Raw genomic sequence first — 25,752 nt, 5'->3', positions numbered from 1 at the left:
CATAATTATTCATACTTTCTCACAATATATGAAATACTTCTTATGCTGAAAAGATTTTTGGTGAATAGCTAAAATAAACTCCCAAAATCTAGCTGAATATTTTGATGCTTTGTAAATGGTAACTAGGGAAAGAAACTGTACAAGGCTTACATTTTCATTTGAAGTATTACTGTGTATTTTGATTCATTTGGCTCAGTTCATGATATAATGGAGCATAACTGATGTAACTTGGCTTGATGTGTCTCCTTGTTACACATACTGGAACAATATCTGCAGAAACATTTGAAATTACACATTTTTTCAGACATCTATTTTAAGGATCAGTGACTTCAAACAAGCAGAACACTTAGGCATATTTTAAAGGCTTATTTCCTGCAATCATGCACAGGTCATGGCTTAATCCTCATCAGAAAGCACACACTTTGGGATCCTGATTGCAGGAAGGGGTAGTGAAGGAAGGACATAGAAAGAAAAGGAACATTATCAGAGTTTTCAAAAAAGATTCCAGAGAACTTGCACCCAACTAGTAAATATTTGATGCTTATTTAGAAAAGAGCAGTTTTTTTTTTTTTTTTTTTTTTTTTAATTCTGAAGGAGAAACCCAAGAGGCAAAACAAAACTGATGATTCAAAATATCTGTTAGGAGAATTTGTGTCACTGCTCAGCACTGTGTGTGTCCATGTGTGATACAAAGGACAGGCTTTGGAAGAGTCAGCTGTACCAGCAGGGAACACACAGCCTAATGGGAGAAGCAACTAAATCCAGTATTTCTTACTGAATTTCTTAGTACTCTGTAATAAGGTTTTTAACAGAAAGGCCAGCCTATGAATTATTTTTGAGTGAGAAGGAGTAGGGTGGCTTTGCTTGGCCATATGCACAGCTTCTCTCAAATGAAGTGAGGTGGCAAAAGGATCCTGGTGTTTTACTTGAGAGAGTTAGAAATACAACAGCTTTCTGCAGCAGATAAGAACTGGATTCTGGGCCACTTTGAATAAGTTAAGCAAGTAATTACCTGTGAATAAATTACTCGGGAAGAAAAATGCTAAATATATTTATTAATACAAACCATATGTTTTTTGCAACTTTTAACAGAAGGCTCTTAAAAGTACACAGCTACATTCAAGATTCCCCAGTCACACACATTTTCTGCATATACTTTACACTTTATATACTCACCACTTAATAGCTAGAATATTCATTTAGTGGATATTTTAAAAACTTATAACCATCCCTTCAAGGTCTGTGAATATACAGTAGAAGTCTGTTAATTCCTTTCAGTCACACCTAGATGAAGTGTTAAACATCCAAATTTCTTAAGTAATTTAATTTAAGAATTTTGGATATTTGACAGTTGAACAGGAAGTTTTCACATTTTTGAAAACGAGGAAAGGAATTTCCTATGCAACTCAGTTTCCTTTCTGGAGTACAGGATTTTTGAAGATACTCTGTTATTACAAATTATTATTTTTTTCATAAGAATTCTTCCAAATGTTGTGTGACAGGTGCTCTTGCTCATTATTGGAAGTGTTCGCCTCTCTTCATACCTTTCTGTTTAAAGGTTTGTTTGCCAACTGATGTGCTTTACAGAAGCCTCCAGGCTGCTTTCGTTTGTGCTAGCAGAGTGACCTTGAACTGATGAGGCAAAAAAATGAAGGAAGCATGCCAGTATTCATCTTTGTTCCCACCTTTTATATTCCAGTCATTGTCCACTACCTCCCCAGAGACTACTCCAGCAACTGGGTTATAGTTGTTCTCCCCCTTCACATTTCCACCTGATGCCTGGTGCTGTCCAGAGCAATGCCCAGGGGTTTCAGCTGCACAGGCATAGGCTCTGCCTAATTGGCTCTGGTTCAGGTATATGAAGTGTGTGGCAAGCAGAGGCAGGATTTTAAGGTCTATTTAATCTGCCCAGTAATTCAAAATTTGATTTGAGCTCGAGTTGTTTATGTGCAAGAGAGAAGCCTGCTTCTGGAGAGATCCTGGCCTCTCTGCACGCTGTGTACATCAATTATTGGAGAACCGTGTTCCGAGCAACAGCAGTAAGAGTGGTGTAAGAAAGATAAACTTTTTCCAGCGCTGTAAAAATTAGAGAAGATTTTAGGAGAAATTTCAGCTGTCTTGCAGGAGAGTAATGAGTAACCAAGCAGTTCCAACGGCCATGAGATTGGGAAGAAACGCCCTTGCTGCGATGTGGTGAGAACCATTGGCTTCATGTGCATTTCTGCATGTGCTGAGGTGCATGCTGCTTTGGCTGCTCCTCCAGCACTAACCAAACTGTAGAGCTTTAATCCCTGGTGCAAGCTTTTGTGACCCACAAAATGCCAAGACTATGGCACAGGTATTTCTACTGCAAATCCTGTAGGAAAGGCTTGAGATCTTTTCTCTCAGAACATCGCTGTGCTTTGCCCGAGTTAGGCAGTGCAAGAGGCTGCGCAGGAGCCTGGGTGCTGTGTTCTCTGAACTCCAGCACAATGTAAGTCCAGGTGTGGTGACTGAGTCTTGTCTTACTGGGCAGCTGGTAATAAGGGTGTTTTCAAGCCTTCCATAAGTGGAGAAAAAGCAAAAAAAGTCCAGATTGCACATTTGATAAAACTGATTTGTAAATTCCCAATTCAAACATTTTGATTTTTAAGCTCAAATTTAATCTCACTACTGTTAAAAGCCCATTTCTCCCTACCTGTTGTTACACTCAGAAGCACTTCTGCAGATGAAAACCAGCTTTCCATCCTGCAACCTCCCACAGACATATGCACACACATTATGTCCCATGTTTAATTGCCTTTCAAAACTGTCTTATCTTGGCATGAACTTGTCATTGGTTTATCTCTGCTCAGGATAAATGCATACCTAATCTTATTACTGGATGCACTCAGAGCAGGCAATCTCATTAATAGCTACCCTTAAGGGATTTTTTTTATCCATGGATCAATTTCGTAATTGGAACGCAGCTACATAATATATAAATATATCCCTTCAATGGCACAACTGTTCTCATGCTGTTCAGTCTTGCACATCTCAAAAAGAAAAACAAAAAAAGAATCCAGAAAGAAAAAATGTATTTTTAAACCAGAGATCCTTCTTGGAAGCTTGTTAGGTTTTCAGATCACACCACAGGCTTACAAGCTTGATTTGTCAGGTTCATGATTGTTACTGGATATGTGAGTTCTATCATTTTTAGCCTGGATAGTCACTAAGAATAGTTTTCCCTATTCTTAGTGGCAGTGCACTGAATTCTCTATGCTCTTTGTTGTAGTATATAGAATTCTATAATGGGAAAACCCTAACTTGTAGCTACGTATAATTTTCAAAAGCAGCAGGAGCTATATAGCTTTTAAGAATTAAATGATGTTCATTTATTCAGTGACTGCAAAATATCCTACTAAGAGTGTAATAGCTTAAAGGCTTCCTAATCAACTTTACTTCATCATTAAATAATTATGCTTTGTGTATCTGAACTACACTTTTGTCACATCTCATACACAGGGTAGTTAGTGAATATGAGTCATTACTGAGGCTGAGTGAGCCGTTCATAATTAAACCTGAACCAAGGAAAACTGTCTGGTTTCAAGTTGTGTAAAGCTTCCAGTGAGTCTGGGCTAAGTTTCGAATAAACTTTGATTCAATTATATCCCAGCCCCAGCAAGAATTACTCAGTTTGGAGTTCAGTGGAGTCCCCTCGTCCCCTGTCACTCCCTGCCCTTCTGTCAGGATCATTACACCTCTGATCAAAAGGGATTAACTTTTCTTCTTCCTCCCACTCTGTAGGCAGAGAGTGAGGATGGGCATCACCAAGGCTCTCGGAATTACATACATGAGGAATTAGTGAGCAAGTATTTTACAGTTCTACGTATTTGTAGCTGTGAGCAATGCAGTTGTGCACACAATTTTCACAGTTGACACCACTGGGCATTGCTAGCCAGCTAGAGAGAAAGTACTGCTGTAATTCAAACAGTGAATAGCTGTAGTAGTGATAAAGGCAATGTATTTAAAAATAGCTAGAGTATACATTTACTGTGTTTGATTATCAGCAGATCCCACATATTACTAGTAAGACACCCGGTTTGAGTTGTGATGGCAGTTCACCATCAGACCTGCTTCCTTAGGGACCTGATGGGTTATCTGCTGCTTGTGGACTTCAAATCTTTCCAAGCTACATCTCAAATAAATGCAGGAAAGTTGGAAGGGTCAGGAGGGCAACTGATTGATAAGGAGATTTCTTTCGAGCATGCCATTCAATTGCTTCATTTATATTTCATTAAACATGAAATTATGTTTATAATTGCATTAGACAACTGTGTGAGAGATATTAGCTCATAAGCCCAGACTGAATTAAAACAATTATTAATTAATTATTATTATGTTTTTTCATTTTTAATGGAATTATGCTTCTGAATTCAAAGTGCTAGTGAAGGTGTGTTTTTTTAATTCATAAAAATACTGCTCTGATGGTCTAGAGATAATAGGAGTAGCTGTTATTTAATGCAAACACCATATCGCCCAAGAATGCACTTCGCATAAGTTATCTGGAGAAAGGAGACTCCAGAATGGGCAAGAGGAAAAAAAAAAATCCTGTCTGAGGGTTGTGCTGCAGGGAGACAGTGCAGCAGCCTCAACAACAGGGGTGGCCATGCAGCATACAGGGAAGCCAGCGATGAGGAGGTGAAAAACAGGAAGAATTAAAAATAAAATATAAGGTAAAAAATTATGGAAAACAGAAAACAATATGCAGCTGCGGAAGGCATAAGAAATCAACACAAAGCACCACACACTGAAGCAGCAGCCAGGTATTCACTTGACAGCCTGAATATGCTCTTCTGTGCTGGGCAGCGGTGCTGAGCCCCTTACAGTAATTCCCTGCTTTGCCGTGGCTTCAGCCAACGTGGTCAGACCTTACGATGGTGTGTCGTAGTGCCAAGAGTGACACAAACGGCCAGGCAGCTGCCAGTCCTTCTTGCTGGGATCCGGCCTCATCTGTGGACCCCTGCATGGTGGAAGAGGAGTGAGAGCTCGGAGCAAAATGGGACCTTCTCTGTAGTTCATCCATACACAGAAATCAGAGCTGAGAGGCATTTTTTTTCATCTAATATCGATCAGTCAGGACTATGGCTCCCTATTACACTTTTCTACTTCATCCTGTGGTATTAATACATAAGCAAAAACCACTCGGATTTCAAAAGGACACACTTGGCTGGTGTAAGAGCTGCAGGATATTTCCTGAGGTGTTGCAGGCACGGACGGTTTTCCTAAAAAAAGCTCAAATCTTTAAGCCAGTGCTGTGGCACACAAAAAGTTCTTCAGTTCACCTTCACGTATTTTTCAATCGCTTTCCAGCTCTCACACTTATTCTGTTCATGATAAAGGATCTCAAGCACTTGAAAAACAAAGCTTTTCACATTTAGATACTTTTTCAGTCTGTGTGAGAAGAACAGGCTCCTCGCTGGCATTCATCTTACAATGTACTCTCTGGCATCCCAACCAAAAATATTTGGAACACGTTCCTTTTCATCTTGGAGCTTTGTGAGTGTCAGGTAAACCACTTTTTTATTTATTTTTAAAGGTTGAATTTTTATAGCTTCTCCTTTTCTAATTTCTTTTCCTCTGTATACAGCTGACCACATGGTTTCATTCACCGAAACAGCCGATTGCGAAATTAGACAAATACTTTGACTTTGCCCCTGGCTTTGGTGGTTGCTGTACCTCTGAAGACTCCATTCACCTCGAATTACACGTCCCTCGAAATCGTGTGGAGAAGGAGCAGTGTAAGTCATTAGCCCTCCTAAATGAATGTGCGGCTGAGTAGCTAACAAAGGGATTAACACTTGACAGCAAAAGCGTTGCATGCTGAAGGAGCAGGTCACTGGGTGACTGCCTATTACACAGAAATAATTGCCACCCAATGCTGAGAGAAACTGATGTCCGCAGGCTGTGTTTACTGATGCATTTTCTCTCAAATCTTACCCCTCTGCTTAATCTGCCTTTGCACAAAGCAAGGCGGAGAGACGTTACTGGGCAGGGGATGGTGGAGAGCCGAGAGCTCGGGCAGCCAGAGCCAGTGTGGACTGGCTGGGGAGCATGAAAATGGGTTATGGAAATATAAGGTGGTTTGAAGCCAAAGAACATTCGGTAAGAACCGTCCTGCTGAACATAGGGCTTCCACCCCTGAACAAATCATGTACTTTTAAATTTTTAGAAATAGTGCTTTGCTTAATCCTCCATTGCTGTAGTATGGCATGCAGCTTTATACAAAAGGTTGTTTGTTTTGAGGTTATTTTTTCTTTAGATGTGTGTGTATATATATATATATATATATACATATTACAAATATTTGTCTTCTTCCCCTACCTAGCCTTTTCTTATTCAAAAGCACTTTATGAGTCAGGACAGTATCCACACTCCAATGAGCCTTTTGTAGATTAAGCTGTCCCCAGACAGCTAATATTTTACTTTTTAAGAATACAATTCTTATTCATGGAGCTTAACAGATCTGTTAATTCTGCGGTCACTAAGAAAAAGTATCTATGGAGGATTTCAAAATGCGGTAAAAATTACTAGATACAATAGGAGGCTGGGTTAGGGGATAATGGTCATTGCTGTCACCATGGTGCTGTTAACAAATTACTGAATTGTGCTTGCTAAGACATGCCACCACATTAGCATAATGCAATATGGAAGATCTTTAGCAGTAAGAGTGATCTTACAGTTAGGAAAGATTTCGGGTAAGACTTCCTGCTGGAATAAATGCTCATCACTCTATTGAAGTCATTGCAGCTGTTATGATTCAAATGGGCTGAGATTTGTTCCTTTGTCTTGAAGCAGATAAGGACAAAGTAACAGCTACAATGATTGGGGAGCATTCAGAACATGTTTGGAGTTGAGCAGAAAGGGGCTTTGTGTTGGACTTCTGAGCAGGATGCATTTTTCTTTTGTGCTCTGCCTTGAACTAGTTGTAGGGCAAAACTTGTGTTCCAGTGCATGGCTGAAATAATTCCCAGGCAAGATCACACAGAGGATTTCCAGGTAAGCAGGGACTGGAGCTGGCTTCTGTTTGGCTGTTTTAACCTTGCCAACAATACATACATGTTGGAAAACTTTTTGACCTATTTTGCAAGAAAGGGTGCCATTTTTCATAGCAAATTGGCTCAAGCAAAGTAATTTAACTGGACTATATATAGATAAGCTTTGACATCTTTAGACCAATTTAAAGACAGCAGATTTTAGTGCAGGCATTTTAAGTTATCTGATCAGCCACTGAGATGAAATACCATAAAGGTACATAACGAAGGCTGAGAAAAGGCACATAGCAGTGGGGTGGTGTTGTACACTGTGAAAAGGATGTTTATATCCAAACATCACACGCACAGTTGAGCGTGAATTCAAATTAGATCAACTTGAGCTTCAAACATATATTTATTAGATATGGGTAGAAACAACTATTTTTCAGTAGAGGAGTACTAATATCACAAAGGTTTTCCTCTGATGAAATACGTTAACTTCTAAAAACCCAACCATGGCTAATATTTCAAAAAGGTTATTGAACAACAGCATCTGAGCACAGGCGATGATACCATGATAGTAATCTCTGTTATTATCAATCTCTTATTTGGCTTGCTTGCTTTCTGCATCTTTAGTGGCATGTCAGTTTTGCCATGACATGCCCTGTAAAGATTTGTAACGAGTGAGGCTGAAAACATTAATCCATATTTACCCTACTGATGTTTGAGTATTTCATTCCGGTGCATTGGCAGAGCAGATGGGGTGAGCGCAGGTGCACAGCCACCACCTCCTCAGGGCACGCGGCCACTGAGCCAGCTGAACGACTGGTCCTTACGCAAACAGGAGCTCCTTCCACTGAGTGCAGTGGAGGTATTCGTACTAATGAGCAAAGGCTGGGGGAAAGGCCACAGAAGAAGTGATTATAGGAATAAAAGGAAATTTATGCATGAGACAATGGGCATTCCACAGACCATCTTCCATTCACTATGGAATACTCTTTCCTCTTGTCTGATAAAATGACATCTGGTTAGTATATTTGCCTGGTTATTTAGTTCTCTGCATCACTTGGAGCAACGTAATCTCTCTAATTGGTACAGAGAACTTTTTCCAGCATGGTTAGAACAGCAGATTCTGTATCAAGATTCCTTCATGGTTGTTTTTGCTATCAGCTTCAGAAATCATGCAAAAGGAGTCTAATTTTGCGTTTGTTCATTCAGAGAGTTACCATATTTGCAGCCTTAGAAACAGTATTTAGGTCTACATAAGAAGGAAATAAAATGCCCTAATTAATTTTCTGCATCACTGAAATGGAGATTCCATCAAATGGGAGAGGCAGGCATTGTGGATGTCAAAGCAAGCCACCCTAGAACCAGCCCTCCAGCGCTATTTGGGAGCAAAAGGTAAAATGAGACAGTAGATGACATGAAAATGCTAATTGTAAGAGGGGTTTGGATGAGATAAAAAAATTTTCTTCTAATCTCAGATAAATCTGAAGATTTCTTGTGTTCTCACCCGATCCCAAGTCATCATGCGTTTTGTTTCTGAAAAATAGCTCTCTGTCTGTTTTGAGGCTTCAGGTAATAATAGTCTGGCTGAAAAGACTCCTCTTGGTCCTTATTTTTTAAAACCCTTAAGGTTATTTGCTGGAGATAAGAGGGTGGTCCCTGCCTTCACAATGGCACTGATATTTTTTTTTTTAATGTATATAAACCCAACTTGATCTATTTGGTCTGGAGTAATTTTTAAAGGCTAGTTAGTAATCATCGCCTCAAAGATGTCCCTGTCTTTCAGAGCTGGACCTACAAATCCATCACTTGTCTGGAAAAGCTCTTGGTCAGAAACATGCTCCCAAAAGGGAGACTTGGAGATTAAGTAATAAGGCAAGCTTGCTAGAGGTAAAATAAGCAGGATTGTGTGATGGTTGGTTTTTTGTGTGGTTTTTTTTTTTTTTTTTTCCTTTTTGCTATAAGCAGCTGTTTTAAAGTAGGGATGCTACTGACAAGATCGGTATTTCTCAACAGATTGCATTAGCAGTATTAGACTTCCTCATACTTTAACTACTTTAAATTCCTCAGGAGGCTTTTATCCCAGTAGGTCTAAAAGGTTTAGCAGCATTCATTAAGCATCGTGACACCCCAGTTATTGCCTAAGAGAGCTTTTGATGCCCATAACATAGGGGTCATCCTGAAATACATCTAGTTGGTGAGAAAGGGACAGAAAGGGCTAAAGCACTAAAGTATCCTTCGTTCTAGGAGAGCAACAAGCATTATAAAGAAGTTAAGAAAAAATTCCTTTTCATAAGGATAAGACTGAAAGTGGTGAATCTGTAGAGCTTTGAAATAACAAGACGTAATAATGGTGGTCTTATTCTTAAAACGTGTGCAAAGAAGATGCTTATGAAATATTATCTTTGTCACCAAAGGGGCAACAAAAGTGCCTGGCTTCACATGCAGCAAAGGTTTAAATTAGAGATTTGGAAAGGTTTCCTAATGAAAGGTGCTTAATCAGTGAACCTGGCTGCTAAGCAAAGCTGTACAATCCAAGTTATGAAGGACCAATTAGACTAACACCTGTCTGGAATGGGCACAGCAGATCCTGCTTCCATGCAGTGGAAACAGACTTAAAGCTACTCTCATACTGTGGTGCTTTTTTTTACGCACCAGAACCCCAGTTAGGACTGGAGATTTCATATTTGCTACACACATATACATCCTGAGACAGTATGCAAGTCCTCCAAGCTTGGCTGTGCATGCTTTCAGTCTGTTTCACTTCCACAGTGCTAGCCAGTCTGGAAAAAAAAAATAATCATAAACTTAAATTATATGAGATCAAAGTCCTCTCATAAGGAGTCATATGGATTAAAACTGATTTCATTATTCTGAGTAGAGCAACCTTCCCTTAGGAAAGAGGTGTCTTCTTCTTGACTCTGTTGAGCTGGTACCTCAGTTAGAGAAGACTCTACCCCATAACCATCTTTTTTCTTTTTTTTTTTTTTTTCTTTTTTTTTGGGGGGGGGGGGGAGGGGGAGGGGAGGGCAGGTGTTCAAGGGTGAGGATCCTTGAGGAGAGAAGATATTTCCCTACAGTCTCAGTGAGGTATACAAAGATTCTTCTGGTTTCCTACGGATGCTGTGAATGCACTAACTTTGGATGGTTCCCTGCTCTGACAGATTTGGTTTCCTGGTGCATGGTATGAGACGTTGGACATGCTATTCACAGCTCTGGGTTCCCCTCTGAAAGCCAGGATCCTTCATGCCAAAGTCAGTGCTGCTTCCTAAGGTTCTAAATCCTTGAATTTAGTCTTAGTCATGAGTTGCAAGAATGATCCCCAGCACTGTAAGTCAGCAGTATCCCCCAAATAAGATGGTAAAGCAGCTGTGTTGGCTCTAGAGCAGCTTAACTTCAGGCTTCTGAGTATGACGAATTATTGTTTAAGGAGATGTATTCATAATTCTGTTCCTTCCAAGCAGGTGGTTGGTATTTTGAGATCCCTGCTGTATCAGCACTATGTATATTTGGCACAGAAACTGCATGAATATTATAAATTCTATATTTAATTTGGTCTCATAAAGAAATCCTGTAAATCATAGTCATCCCATCAAACAAAACAGGAAACTGATATGGTGAGGTATTCAGTAACATTACTTCTTTTTGTCCCTAAAGGTTAGATAAAAATTTGTTGTTTCCTTAAGAAGGAGAAAAATGATGATAGAGTCAGGTATCTTTGATGTAGCTCTGTTTATCTGAAAACAACACAAAATCCTAATTCTTAGTGCAGAAATCAAGTGATATGAGAAAGTACTTTTATATACAACACAAGCTTCCCCAAGCCAGCACTCAGCCAAAAAAGCTTTCTATTTAGGCTTTCAGCAAGACCACAATGCCACTATTTATTCAGGTTGCGTCCTAAGCTTTCCTGCTTCTTTATATCTTCCTTGAAATATTCCTTCCTGTTCCTCTGTCGCGTGTATTTTGGCAGAAAATATCACAGCATCTTTTGCTATACAGTAGGTGGTGAAACTCCTTCATTTACTTTTGTGAATGTTAGGTGGCATTAAATGGGGGGGGGGGGGGGGAGAGCTACTCTTGTTTCAGCCTACCAGGGCTGCGAAAATCCTAACGTGTTCTGCTTTTCCTGAATGAGAGAGAGTCCAATAGTTCTTTCCCTAAAGATAGACTCTGAGGCTATGGTAAAGGAATTATTCACAATAAGTAGAAGTGAGACAGTTCAGACAGGTGTCTTACCTAATAAATACGGGCAAAATACACATACCAATGCAAGCAAAAGGAGATTTATATCTAGTTACCTTAAGCAGGTTGGAATCTGTACGTGACTAAAGCTGCTTTCATTTTTAGCATATTAGTTTGAGTTCTCCGCACCACTGGATTACAATGAAGTACTAGTTGCACCTATTTTATCTATAGTACATCTATTACATTAAATCAAAGAAGAGGTAAGAAAGACTTGTACGAAATGAATGCCATTCATTATTTAGCTGTATCTGGCAAACTGAATAAAGGGAGCAGGGGTTGATTTTGGCATATGACCAGCTTTGGCATCTTTTGCCTGCAGAGTGCTCATTGTGGGAGAGAATAGTTCGCTACAAGGAACAACAGACAGGCCAGTGAGCCTTCTAAAACTCATGTATGACCACATTTTCTTGACAGGCTGCTTCAAGTGTTCTCTAGAGTTATTTGATCTGGTCCTCCAAACCCTATTCACGCTGCTCTTACTGTGGAATTCATCACAGGCTATTTTATCTGGGTGAGAGCCGAGCGTACACATGGGTTTGAGTCCATGCAGTGCATCTACAAATAGATTGCTATACAAGGTCCCTGGCCTTGCTTATCAGAGTGGAACGGCTGGGGACTGGCCTTCTTGAGAGGCCAAGGTGATCGTGAAGCATCGCACCCCAGGCAATTGCAAGTCTCAGCATGCAATAGGCAAGACGTGCACTTGCTTGTCACAGGTCAGGGAAAGGTCCCATTTGAGATTGTTTGCAGATCTGTGTTGAAAAGCCTCTTTGATAGGAGTGGATTGTCCAGGTATGGCAAGAATGGTACTCGTGATAACATTTGAACATGACAGCTGTGTTGCACAGTACAACAGGGATGCTAAAGAAAGCCACTCATGTTAGCAGCTCCTGAGCTGAGTGTAAGGAAAACAACAGAGCTAAGGGTGATCTTCACTCCACCCGTCGAGGTAAACGATTGTCGCTGCCTCGGTTTTTACTCTCTACTGCAAATTAAAGCCAGTGACAAGGTGTGGTCATGTCTTTCCAAGATGCCTATTTCTCTCCTGTTCAGCAGCAAAGTGTACCTCATATCCATAAATCTGCAGAAACTTCAGGGAGAAAAAAGCAGTTGTGGAAGATAAAAAGGAAGCCGGTGAGAGCATGAGCAGAGGAAATGGTGGCTGCTGCTGGTTTCCAGTTTGCTCAGGGAAGTGGGAGATGGGTAGCACAATCTAATAGATTAACATAGTTACAGTAATATATGTGGTTTACTGTTTTTTCCCTCCGGTCTAAAATGATCCAAGACAAAAATTGGCCAACAGCTCACTATGGGGAGCAGGAGTGGTGTTATATGTACCAAGGAGTTCACTGCACGTATGAATAACTGTAGAATTAAGTAATTGTGAATAGGATCCTTTGAGCATGAACAAAAGTTAAGGAGGGCTGAAGTATACTGGAAAGTCAACTGTGCTCAAATTCAATTTCACATTTGTCTGTTATACAAAGAAAATGTATGCTGCTCACCAGAAAAGGGCCTGAGCTTTACCATTATAGAAGTCAAGAACTCACTCCACTGAAGTCACTAGCATAAGCTAATGAGGTGTGAACATACTTTCACAAACTAAACAATACCTGCACAAAGTTTACTGTTCATTTCAGGGGGACTATTTGTACAGCAAATTACTGCCCTGTATGAGCAAGTCTACGAGCATCCATGTTTCTGCTAAAATAAGATTACATGTCTATTAGACTACCCAGAAGCTACAACACTGCAATATACTGCATTACCATGCACTGAAGGTAGGTTCTTGGGAAATTACTCAATAGAAATTTGTAGGAGACCAATTTCCTCAGTAACAGCAAATCTCTCAAGCACTGCAGTTTAGGTGACGATTCAGCTCTTGGAGCAGAATCCATTTAACTTTGGATTTGGAAAGGACAGGGCTGGAAGTTAGGGAGCAGCAGATTTATGTGTCGCTGGATTGTAATGTGGAGGCTATTTTGCAAATAACCTGCCCTCCGAAACTGCTGACTGTAAGGTGCTTTAGGAATATTGACATTTTGCCACAAGTACAGAAAGCTCACAGTTAAGTCTTATCATCAGGTGACTTACCAACACTTTCCACTTCCATAAATGAAACAATCCCTGGTCCTCATAACAATTATCAGAACATCTTTCAGTTGTTATGCTACACAGCAGCAAGGAGAAGGGTATTGATCTAGGCCTGTGCTCCATTTGCAAACCATATCTGTATCATGACTTATTGAGAGCTTTTCTAGGGAGAAAACAGAGGGTATGACATACTCTTAAACACTAAGAAAACAGCTTCATCTCAAAGAAAAAAAACATCCTTTGAAGAAAAGTAAAATGTTCAAAATGACTTAAGAACAAGGAAGCACTATTTCATATTGCCATCATAATAGGAGCTCAATCTAGGGGCAATCTCCCTTAAGAAAAACAAAACAAAAAAAATCACGAGAGGTCACTTCTACTCCAAAGAGGTTTATGTGTTTTGTGCATGGGGAACTCAACAGAGAGAGGCTGAGTTCTTCCCCTGTGAGTCAGAGCCCTTGCTGGCATCGGGAACTGACTCAAGATTTCCACAGTCTCTATTCAGTCCTGCCATCCTTTCTTCAAAAGCTAGGTCCAACAGGGGATCTGTAATGATGGTCTAGTCTCTATACCATTGATTTGGTAACTTTTCCAGTGCTGTAAAGCATTTACTCCTGACTTTGCCTCTTTGAAGGTAAGAGAACAACTAACAGGCAGTGCAGCATCCCCTGGGAGACCATCCTCTCTATTTTCTTTTCAGCCTTGCTCCTTCTCACAGCCAATTCTGTTGGTATTGGGTGAAAAGAACTGGCTATAAGCAGGGACAATGCTGTTACAGGTGAATTTAAAGAAGGGGGGAAAAAGTTTCACAGCGGGAAGTACTGCTGAGAAACCTGAGATCTGATACTACGTTCGCAGACCTCACGCCAACGTCCTTTTGAAATACTGCGAAGTACATGCTGCTCTGCAGCCACCAGCTCCATCAATGGCAAGTGGGCAGCCACTGAGAACACGAAGTGCTGCCTGCCTTTTCTCAAAGGGTGATTTGTTCCACTAATCCAGAACATTTCAGTATTTTTATATTTGGTTTCTGTCTTGTCTTTTCGTGTATGCAGCTATCAATGGCCAATCTGGGCTCTTTAACATCTCAGAGGTGGTTTAGTCTTACTGTTATTCTCTGTATCGCTGAACCTTCAAATCACAATTTCATTTGTTGCAGCATTTATTGCATTCAGTTGTCCTCTTTTTCTGAGCTTTAGAAAGTTGCTTTATTTCCTGAAACTCAGAGACAAAATCTACTCAGAAGGCCAGAGTCGTCCCTTGTGTTCTAAATACATAGGCAAAAAATATCAGCTAATTAGTGCTAAATTAAAATGCAAAAGGAATATCCATTATTTTTAGGTTATATGTATACACCACTTACTTCCTTTACTATTTCTGAAGAAAGATCAGTCACGGCATGCTGTTAGTACCACTGAGAATACTGAAAAAGCTGTCACAAAATGATGTCTTGATAAAACAAGATGACCTTTAAAGTTGAAGCTGTGGAAGCAAACCAGATAAAAATGTTTTCAAAACGCACACAAAAAGCTCTGCAATGAAAAGAAAGCTGATTATTCTCACATTCTTAATTATTTTAGAAGATTGATACAATTAAAATAGGTATTATTTTAAAACAGTGGGAATTCATACCATGTTGGCTACATTATTCATTTTTGAATGGACTTTGATTTTCTTCCATTTACGAAGCAATGCTGTTTTTTTTTTATGCACACTTTTCATTTTACCACACATACTGTAAAGTCAGGATGAAAATTTTCGCAGCAGGAGTTGATTACTAACTGGTCACTTTAAACCATGTGGTCTTCCTTCCTTGTAATTAATGAGTGACTCTATATCCTTATCCATTTAAAAGGTTTCTAACAGCAGACAACAGCTGGGGTGATTCTTATTGCTCTTTAATCTTGGTTGATAAAAATATCAGAATTAGCAAAGGAGCCATCCACTATCTCAAGGTTTCTGTACACAGAACCTCTTATGCATTAAAAAAAAAAAAAAAAAAAAAAAAACAGGAAAATTCAAAAACGCCTGCTAGCATCAGTTGTATTTTGTTCTCTTCAGATTCTGGTCCTGATTTTACAATTACATAGAGGCAGACTCAAGGGGTTTAAGCCAGGGTCAAAGTTGTACTATATTTTTGCATAATGCCTTATGGAACGAATTCCTATTCCCTGATTCTGACTGGGTGGGTCATCTGCCCTAAATATAATGAATAATATTTAAATTAAAGCTTTGCTGATGCCAAAAAGAAATGAGAGACTGTGAGGATGAGCAGAGTTGGGTGTGTGTGTATCTGTGACCTTTTCCAGTAATCCCAGTTTGGATCTATAGATTAAATCTATTCACTGAACAAACACATTATGGTAAAGAAAAAAAATCAGCCAGAAAATCCACAGCATCAGCATTACAGGGTTAAAGTTTGAATTGGGTTGTGCAAAAAAAAAAAAAAATATCAATGGGAGAGGGTCTATTATTAATTGAACTGAAATCCTGCTCATGGCTACAAATCTTGTGAAACATCCAGCTATGCTTTAAACATTAGTCACATTCAACAAGGCTTTCCTGGCTCATGTCAATTTAAAAGGCAGGGGAAGGGTAATGAAGTGACTGAAACGTGAAGTTAAGACCCGCATCTGTTGACAGCTGCAGAATTCTTGTGGCCAGGGAACTGAAGCAGGAAAAACTTACCCAGCATGTGCCACGGCAGGAAACAAATACGTTTTCACATGCACCCCACATTAGTTACTTTTGAAAGAAACTGGAATTGAATCACAAGTAATTTAGCAGTCAACTATATCCAGTATATCCTACCTTCAAGTTCCATACTGCTGGCATGGAGATTTTCCTGGAAAAAATGTCATTTTGATATGCTTCAGATGATCTGCTGCAGAACTCAATCACCATATGCTTTCCAGATTCAGGGAGCTCCTTGGATGAAGTCCTCTTGCTTACTTTCTTTTTCCTGGAAGGATTTCTTCCCCGTTTTCTCCCTCTGAGCCCCATGGTACACCTTAAACTCCTGCTTGGCCAAATGAAGCTCACCAATGGGATTGCAAGAGGGAGAAAGAGAGGTTGTTTATCTGCAAAAAAAAAAATAGGAGTAGGAAAATCCTGGTTTCTCTGCTGCAGGGCAAGAGGGAGGTTTTTTCCTCCCATAAAACTGAACAAAAGTTTCCTTCTTACCTGGACAGGAGTGGATCCCTGGTCCCTGGAGTCTCTATTTCTGCTGAGGCTTCTGTTTCTCAGGGCCACGTACAAAGTCCTTTCCTCGCCTGTCCAGGAGACTGAAGGTTAGAGCAAACTTCCCACGCAAGTGGGGTCTGCATGCAATGCCATCTATTTTACTCGGAAAAGAGGATTTGAGATTTCTAGCCCCAAAGTCTCAGTGGTTCCCACAACCCTTTGAGTGTGGGCTAATGGCAGCCTTGCAGGTAAACAAAATTTAATCTTTCTTGAAAGGATGGATTTTCCAGCTTGGATTGCTTTCTTCGCCCCATTCTACTTCTGTCTGTGTTTGATAGCAAAGGGAAAACAGAGAGAGGGAGCTATCTGGAGAATTTGATATTGGGATAATTTTTTTATGGTCTTCAGGTTAGTCAAATAAAGACACCAATGTTAAAAACAGGGGAAAATATTTGATGAATACTCACAGATTTCCAAAGCAAATGTCTCAAGTACAATCCCAGATTTTTTTACAGAGGGTCTGATTTTGAGAGGTATGGCAAGCTCTTCATATCCCTTTGCAATATAAGTTTAAAGTGAAGGAGTCTAATGAATAACACTGAGAGAAGATTAACTCTTTGATGTTAAAACTCTGATTAACTCTTCCTGTGTGGGGAAGTACAGTTTATGTTGTCATAGAGAAAAGTAAGTAATGTTAAGAAGATAATTGTTCTTAACATCATTACCAGGGAGCTCTAGAAATACTTAACAAGAAATGGTTCTTGACATGGATGCTGCTTTGAATTAATAAACCAGGAAAAGATTTTCATAGGCATTTTCTGACACACAGTCTCACTAAACACCCTCAGACTTCTTTGATAGCCATAACCCATATAAATAAGTAATACATATTTTCTTAATCTCAAAGCTGATTGTGTATTGCACACAAATCATCCTGGAAACTAGACTGGTACCTACTTGGATAAATGTATTTTTTGATCTATGTACCTTAGCGGTTCATACAGCTCGATATTCTTTACAAAACTATCATTCATTTAGCTGAAGTAACAGCTTCTTCTCTTTTGACATCACTGCCTGTTCACTATGCTATCCTATCAAACTGACTGACGAGTGCAGTCTCTTGGTCTTATATATTGGAAGAAAATAAATGGTTGCCTATGCATAAAGAAGGAAAGGAAATGTTCTGCTTGAGGGTTATTTTTTCCTGGTTGAATAACCATCCACTTTCAAGGTGTGCTTACAAGTAAGCGCAGACTGTGCTTTGCAGAGGGTTGTAGGATTTGGTCTGCCATGGATGCAGGAAGAGGCAATGATTATTTGCCACCTGGCAGCACTCATTTCCCATTTCAGCTTCATCCAAAGGCAGCACTGTGTCTCCCAGGACAGCCCAGGTCAAGCAGATTAGTGAGCAATGTGGGTGGATTTTAAACTCTGAACACCTCTCTCCAGAAATAAGCCACTGCTGTTCATCAGAAATGTATAGATTATATTAAACATAAATAAATACACTCTTCCTACAAAACAGGACATGTCTTCCTATCTCTGCCTCTCTGAGCACATTGCCCGTGTGCTGTGGCTCTCGGTGTGTTCAGTTAGTGGTGGTGGTGTGTTTCTGCATTTGGACTGTATGGCTGAATTTCAGCCCATATGTTACAACAAGGCCATTGAAGGCAATTTGGAAAGACACTTTAATTAAACAGCACAGTTGGCTAGCTAGGAAATTCAACATTGTGACTTAAAATCACAGTATGAGTCAATCTGGAAAGGTAGTTTTGTCTGGGGGAGCTCAAGACGTGTTTGATTTTGATAGCTGAATTAAGCATGCAAAATATAGAACCCATATGCATAGGGTCATGTTTAAAAGAACTTACCTGTAGGAGGCAAACTTCAATTTTGGTTGCAGACCATCCACAGATATGTTCTAGAGGAAGACATCATATGTCTGCATATAATTACATATGGCAAACCTGATGAGATCGTTGATGTGAACTCCAATTCACATCACCTTGAATCGCTCAAATAGAAAACCCAAAAGAACAGCTTCCAATGCAATTTGCTGCTGAATGTACATCAGATAATGCATAAACTGGCTGAAATGAGGCCAAAAGTTTATGGAAGATTTAGATCTTTGACATTCTGTTCAACATAGGTGGCAGAGTAATCCAGCGAAATGCTGCAATGCAATCTCTCTTCATTGCTGAGGACCTGCAGAAAAGGAACAAACAAATGTAAACCACAAGCCTAACTACACTACTGCTTCTCTTAGGATTGCAATAATTAGGCCAGTCCAGGTCATGAATGAAAGCTGTAAGTCATCTTCTGCAAAATAATGGGTCATCAGGTCAAGCCCAATAAGCATTAATGCACAGAAATTTTCTACTACCCCACATCCAAATGAAGATGATGGCTGAATTGCAACTGCAATTCAGAGGAACACAGAAAACAAACCATTCCCTCACTGACAATGAAAGGAAAGAAAAACTGCAAAAACACAGGGGGCACTGACTTTGAAAAAATATGGTTGTTCTTGTCAGCTTCATTCGACTTAATCTTTTGCCCTCATCTTCACAAGGAGAGGTTAGAATCAGCACCCACTAGCACTCCCTGGCAGTGGTGCTCAGCCTTCTTTTGGGCTATCTCTTATTGCAGTCACTGAGTAATACCTTAGTTCTGTTAAATGCTTTCATTTGTTCAAAGGGAAAAGAAAAGCACAATAGGGACTATTACAGAAGTATCCTGGAGTGATATTTTATCCTTCTTCTGTCATGAGTTGAGAGGCAAAAGAACAAGAAAAAAAGAGAAATGAGCCATAAAAAAATGAGCAAAAGATGACACTTGGATCATTGCATGTCAGAAATGCCATACAAGACTAGAATATTGTCTTCAGTCAGCAATGACATCGGTATGTCAATGTCTTCACCGTTGTTTTACTGGGTCCATCAGAGCTAACTGGACACAGCACTACTCAACTATCACCTGTCAATCACATTCTAAAAATAAAGTTCACCTGTCATCAAGTTATTGGAATTTTTGACTATTTTATATGCTGGCCACCCTGTCACTTTAATCCCCTGCATCACTCCTGTGTGAGACAAGGATTTCAGGTAAGATGCAACTGAGATGTAGTGAACCCCAGGGACCGGATAACTCAGGGAGTTTTGGTAATAACTGTAACAAATATACAGTGAAATAGTGGAAAGGAAGATTTAACCAGCACACACCAACATGGGTTTTTATCTATACTGGTTTCCTGCTTTGACATGTCCTTTACCAAAACCCTCTTGTGGTTTACAGAATATGTTCTCAACATTTTTACCTCATCCTTCTAGATTCCAGCTGGGATCAAATACCGAGGTTCTCAATGTAGCGGTCTCACATATAAAAACTTGCCAGTTTCTGAAAAAAAACAAAAACCCCAAAAAAACCCCAAAAACCAAAAAAACAACAACCCAAAACCAACCCAAACACAAAACCACCAAAAAACCCCAACAAAAACCCCACAGTCTGGATAAGGGGTTTTTTTTGGTGGGGTTTTTTTTTTTCTTTTTTTTTTTTTTCTGTGTTATAGCTATTATCAACCTGTAGCAAGAGAGAAATTGCATGAATATTGTACAGTGACCTTGGTATCAGACACTGGCTTGCAAAGTCCTAATGAGTTGATGGGAACTTACCAAGGGATATCGGACTCGGGGAGCAAAAGTGGAAGCTAAGAGTAGCTGAAAGGGAAAAAGCTCCTCTTTGAAGCTTGCAGCAGCTCCAAGGAGGAGAGACTGATGGATGACTATTTGCATTATTTTGGGGGAATTCCCTTGGGATTTTGGTTGTATGGGGCCGGTTTAAATGGTGCCGGCTTGCTCCCTTCTCATTCCTTCCTTTTGGAGGAACCAAGCTCAGCTGACTCCTGCTGGAACTCAGGTCCCACAGCACTTTGTCACAAACCCCAAAGCACCCACAGACACCTGCAGGAAAGACACTTGTTACATCCAGCCAAAGGCAAATAGCGTAGATAATCTTGCCAGAAGCAAAGTTCTTGCTAATTCTCCTATTTCACTCCACACATTATTAAACATAAAATACCAGCACAGCACAAAACTCACAAAAGAATAGCACAACACATTTCTAAGATGCTGGGAAAAAAAGGCTTTAGGTTCACTTAAATTACTCAATTCCTGAAGGAGATGCAGCATGTACTTCTGTCTCTCTGCATACTTACGTTATTTCTATCTCTTGTGCCCTTGGTGAGGTATTCAAGCAAGGTAGCAGAAGGTTCATCTGAAAGGCACGGAAGTTTTGCATTCAAATTTTCCTTCAATATAAATTTGTGAGACTGAGTCTTTGAACACACCCAGTTGCCTGGATTTATTATTTTTTTTTAACTCTGATGTCTTGCTTTCTTCTTTATCTTCTCTACAACAGCTGGCAGCAATACTGCCAGATGCCACCAAAGTCTACAGAGCATTAAAAACAGGCTAGCCCTAACCCTGGGCTTGAAAGAGTGATGATGTCTCAGCAGCCAGAGGACACAGAGGAAATGAGTGAGACAGAAGGAGCTTGTCAGAGAGTTACAACTTCAAACTAACAAAATAACAAACCTGAGATTCAAAACGTAGCTTGGTAGCTCCAACAACGAGCAGATGCACACACTTTTTTTTTTTTAGTTACTGTTCTTTGGTGGCAATTAATTTTCTTAAACAATTCTTGGACTTCACACGTGACTTTGCAGAATATGTCTGAATTGTATAGTCAAGGATGAAAATGGGTCTGGAGGTGTCACGCACAGACAAATCCTTTTCTGAAGTCACATATAGGCACAATCTTCTTCCTTACTAATGGTTAAAGGCAAAAGTGTGTTATTTTGATGAAGAATCCAGTCTGGCAGACATCCATTTCCACACTGGATACCTCTGACCTGTCTGCTGAGGTTAAAGCATGCTGGCCCTACAGTCAGTAACATCCAGGGTGATGCAGATGCACAGGTATGTCCTCTTTTAATCAACCACCTCCATGACTATGCATCCTTATGCCTTCTCTGCTTCATCAAAAGCTGGTGTGGTTACACCTGTTTGTGGCAACAATATGATACAGCAGATTTTCTGGCAGCTGATTCACAGTGATGGTTCATTTGTACTCCAGAAGTTTCTGGAAACTTCCACAGGCTTGTGGTGGAGTTACTGTTTTTGATCCCCTCTCTGAGCTGCATCTTGTGGTGTACCATTGAAGCCAAGTGGCCTGAAAGTTAGCAGAGGATTATTTCCAGGGTATTGGCTATTCACCGAGAGTTGAAGCTGAGGCAGTGGCTACTGAGAAGCCAGCTGGAACAGAAATGGTAAGAGCCGAAGCCAAAGCAATCCAAGCCAACAGGTTCACTAGAAGCCAGCGAGAGCAGTCTCTGAGGACTTCCCTACTGCACATAAGTTTGGAGCTCAAAAAAGGAGAAGAGGATCTCAAGGGACATGAATCAGACTAGCTGAGCAACACCGGGAACTTGAACATTGCTGCAAAGCCAAACTTCTTTGCCTTATCATATCCAAAGCTTATTAAAGCAACATACTGCAAAATGGCAGAGAAACAAAGTCTGATCCAAATCAATATTTAGAAGAAGCAGTCCACAAAGAGCATAATATATATGCCAAGATCCTCTTAGGAGCAGAGTAATTTTGTGCAGACATTCCTGAATAGGAGATACATTCATAAATATGTCTTGTTATGGGGTTTCAGAACAGCATGGGAACTCCTTACTGAATTAGTTTCCAGGCACAACTCAACCCTCTCCTTTTTCTCCTTCTCCCCCTATGCCCAGTTAAGAGCAGCTAAACCTCCTCGGTCTCTCCAGAGGGGTTAATTCATTCATCAGTGTTAATGCAGACACTGGGATTGCCCTGAGAGTTTCCAAGGTAGAAAGAGAAAGTGGAAATAAAAAGCAGCTCCTTGCATGATTTGTGAAACATGCAAAATACAATAGCAATAAAAATAGTAATGAGCTCATTACAATAGAAATTGTCTCATTAGCAGTGCAAATGCCAATCATACACGTGGCCAGGTTTCTGATGGTGCAGGGAGTCCTTTAAACACTGTCCTTTCCTGCTCCAGCAATATAAGTCCTATTTAAAACCGTGTAACCCTTCCAGTCCTTGGCCTCCTGTCCCTCCCTTTGCTCCCCCAAAGGTCACCGTGCGGTACATAACGCCTGGCACCATCACATACGGGGGTTGGATGCCCGGCTGAGGTAGCGCACAGCCCCTGCACCGCTGCGGCAGGGATCGGTCCTTCCCATACAGGCTTTCCCTGCCACAGGAGGAGGAGGGCTCTATTTGCTGGCCAGAAATGTCTTGAGCATACAATGGGAAAAGGACTTTGGAAATATTTTAAGTAGGAGGGAAACAGTTTTCATCAACATGCTGCTAATGAATTCAGGGCGTTTGCAGATGAACAGTAAGAATGGGGGTTGCAGCTTCAGAGGTTTTTGGCCAATGCATTGGAGCAGAGCATACAGAGAGTGCATGTCCTGCTGCTTGAGACATACCACTCAGGAAAATGCAACAGACAATGTCATCTGCCTGTGGCTGGAGCACAGCTCCATTTCTCCTCTTCACTACAGCCAGATGGTGTGGTTTGTTTCGAAAGTTTCAGGCAGAAATATCACCTTAGCTGAGAACGTGCTGGCCGGTAGTCATACTGGGTGAGAAAGAGCAGTTAGTAGATGGGAGAAGATAGGGGCAGGCACTGAGAAAAGGGGTGGGAACAGCATCACTCTGGGGGCCTGGGAGCCTCCTGCAGAGGAAATGCAGTCACTCCAGTTCTGGTTACTCCTAGATTCCTAGTATTGAGCAGGGAGAGAGCATGCACAAGCTCTGCAAAACATTCTGTGTGGATATTAATCGAAAAGAAAGAGTCCATTTAAGTCTTTTTCTATTAAGTGTCTGCCTATGCATCACCTGAAAAATAGAGCTGAGCTCCTTGTATTTACCTGTGTACATGAGAAGATGCTTACTATCTTCATTTTATAGATCAGAAATTGTAGCAAAAAATGCGAGCAAAATCAACAACGGGACTCAGCAGGCTCTTGGCTGGAGCTCCCAGAAGGAGTTCCACGCCTTTCTCTGGGCAGCAACGAGGCTGACACACAGCCTTTTCTGCTGGCTACCTTCCACAGTTCTTAGTCTTACTAACAGCCTCTCATGGCTCACTCTTTTTCTCATCACACATTTATATGCCTCAGGGATCAGGCTCCACAGGCCCTAGATTTTAGAGGACCTCAAACAGTAGATGGTGCAGCACCACAGTCCCTCCACACATGAACATCTCTGGCATTCCCACGATTGTGCAAAAGCCTGCAGCAGAGCAGGGAGTTAAGCCTTTGCCCCTGCAGGCCAGGCTGTGTTGTAATTGCCAACCAGTACCCCCGTATACAAAATTCTTTTTTCATTTGTAATCTAGGCTACCAGAAATTTACAACTCCATCAAGATCTGCAAGGTAATAATGAGCCACCCTCTTCAAAACTGTACTTAAGGTTGGAAGTGATTAAAGATGCTCTAGCCTGCAATTACCTATTACTCACTGGTGCTCTAAACGGTTCATTTTTCACATCATTCCAGGAAGTTGTAACTTCTTAAAGCAATGTTTCTGGTAATTATGGGAAAGCAGCAACAGCAGCCACTGAGCATTATCTAATGCTGCAGCAGTCAGAAATGCTGCCTTCTGCAGATGATATAATGTGTGCAGGGATGTGACAAAGAGGGACTGCTTGGCATCTCATTGCTTAGGACTGCTAATGGCTCGCCAGAACTTCATTTTGGAGAAAAGCTGGACTTGGGAAGGCTTAACCCTGCTTGGTCCATGTTTCTGAGACCAGCTTTGGAATCAGGACAAGGGAGCTCCTGGTATAGTTCAGAAACACAGCACTCCCTTTTGCTGGGTCTGGGTTAAAATCCTGCCTCTCCAAAGCTGGCCTAGGAATAAGAAAAGGCTTTTAGCAATGTATTTTTAGGATCTTACTTTTTAATTTTGAAATGTAGTTGAAGTAGCTACGACAGACACATCTGACCACTAAACCTCAACAATCTCCCTTCACCTTTACGGCCTTTATTCTGTTAATGTTTTTTATTTACCAGTTTTAGTTTTCAGGCATTTAAATGAGACCTGGTTTTCTTATTGCAAAAGTAGTGCCACTTTGGTCTGATAAATGTATTAAAGAGATACCACAATGCTTAAATAAAAATAGAAATATAAATAAATAAATAATAAAATACCCCAGGCATTTGAGACAACCACTCCATAGCAGATGCCGTAATTGCAGGATCAAACGCTGTGGTGCCTGGCTACCTCCGTGCATAACCCAGGGCAGGGAACAAACCCTAATGATGACTATATTGAGCTCAACAGTTTGTGACAGTGAAGAACAACTTTTATGGGCTCCTCTGGCTGGAAGGTGCCTCGCTTTAGAGACATACCTATGATATACAGGGCATTAGGTTTATGTCTGCTCTGGTGAACCAACTTTTGGTGGTTTCACTTTTGCTTCCCGTTGTGCTGCGCAGCTTGTCACCAGGATGTCCTCACCCCACTGCTCCTCAGGCTGCTGTCAGCTCTGGCACAGCATGATGGGGTCATACCTCCTGAAACAAGAAAGAAGAGGAGAGAAAAAGGAGCAGTGAGTGCTAGCAGACCAAAGGTGGGCTGGTGCACCAGGGCTCCAGGCTCTGCTCACTGTGCCTGGGTGCAGCTGGGCTGCGACATGTCGCTGCATTTCTGATGAAGACAGCCCTATGCTTCATCAAGACAGCTGTCACTACATGGCCATTCGGTGCCTTTCACTACTTTGTCTATGAAGCTGAAAGAAAAGAAATGAATTATTTACTGCTGGTTCTGCTACACATTTTGACTTGGAAAGAAAAATGTTCAGACACGTTCCCATCGCATGTCCAGACTCAGCACCAAGCTCTAGCTTGCTCCTCCTTGTATCGCCTCCTGTGATGTTTTCTCACTCATTTGTTTGCCCTCCGTTATACTTCCCAAATATGATGTGATCAGGTGTGCTTCCAGGTCCGAATTCATATCTTGCCTTATACGTGCCTCTGGCTTGGAAAGTGGCATGATGCTGCATTTCAGTTTGGAAGAGGATATTGTTTTACACAAATGTTATTTCACCCTTAAACAGAAGGCAGTGATCACAGCTGCTGAGTTTGTGAATTTTATCTTAATAAAAATAACAACAATAATTTTTACCTA

At 40.7% G+C, this 25,752-nt stretch overlaps 2 long non-coding RNA genes across 3 annotated transcripts in view; one reads left to right on the top strand and one right to left on the bottom strand.

The window, feature by feature from the left end:
- LOC114015595 (uncharacterized) overlaps positions 1-25,752 on the top strand; it is a 34,959-nt gene that overhangs the window by 8,401 nt on the left and 806 nt on the right. The window contains exon 2 of the long non-coding RNA XR_003559606.2: positions 5,609-5,759. This is a non-coding gene — a long non-coding RNA (uncharacterized LOC114015595). The remainder of the gene's footprint in view (positions 1-5,608; positions 5,760-25,752) is intronic.
- On the bottom strand, positions 283-25,682 carry LOC114015593 (uncharacterized). 2 transcript variants are annotated; one of them, XR_008732154.1, is made up of 10 exons: positions 24,975-25,682; positions 23,047-23,198; positions 21,116-21,752; positions 19,840-20,795; positions 18,395-18,728; positions 16,524-16,612; positions 16,152-16,420; positions 14,704-14,822; positions 13,337-13,503; positions 283-2,539 (listed from the first exon to the last, which is right to left on the bottom strand). It is a non-coding gene; the product is annotated as an uncharacterized LOC114015593 (long non-coding RNA). The 2 variants fall into 2 exon arrangements; XR_003559604.2 differs by lacking the exon at positions 283-2,539 and adding an exon at positions 8,947-9,781 and having other exon boundaries at positions 13,341-13,503.

The sequence above is a fragment of the Falco cherrug genome, chromosome 4, assembly GCF_023634085.1.
Source record: "Falco cherrug isolate bFalChe1 chromosome 4, bFalChe1.pri, whole genome shotgun sequence".
Taxonomy (NCBI): Eukaryota; Metazoa; Chordata; class Aves; order Falconiformes; family Falconidae; genus Falco; species Falco cherrug.
Note: the sequence above shows the minus strand (reverse complement) of the source record. Positions and strands in the feature narration are given on the sequence as shown.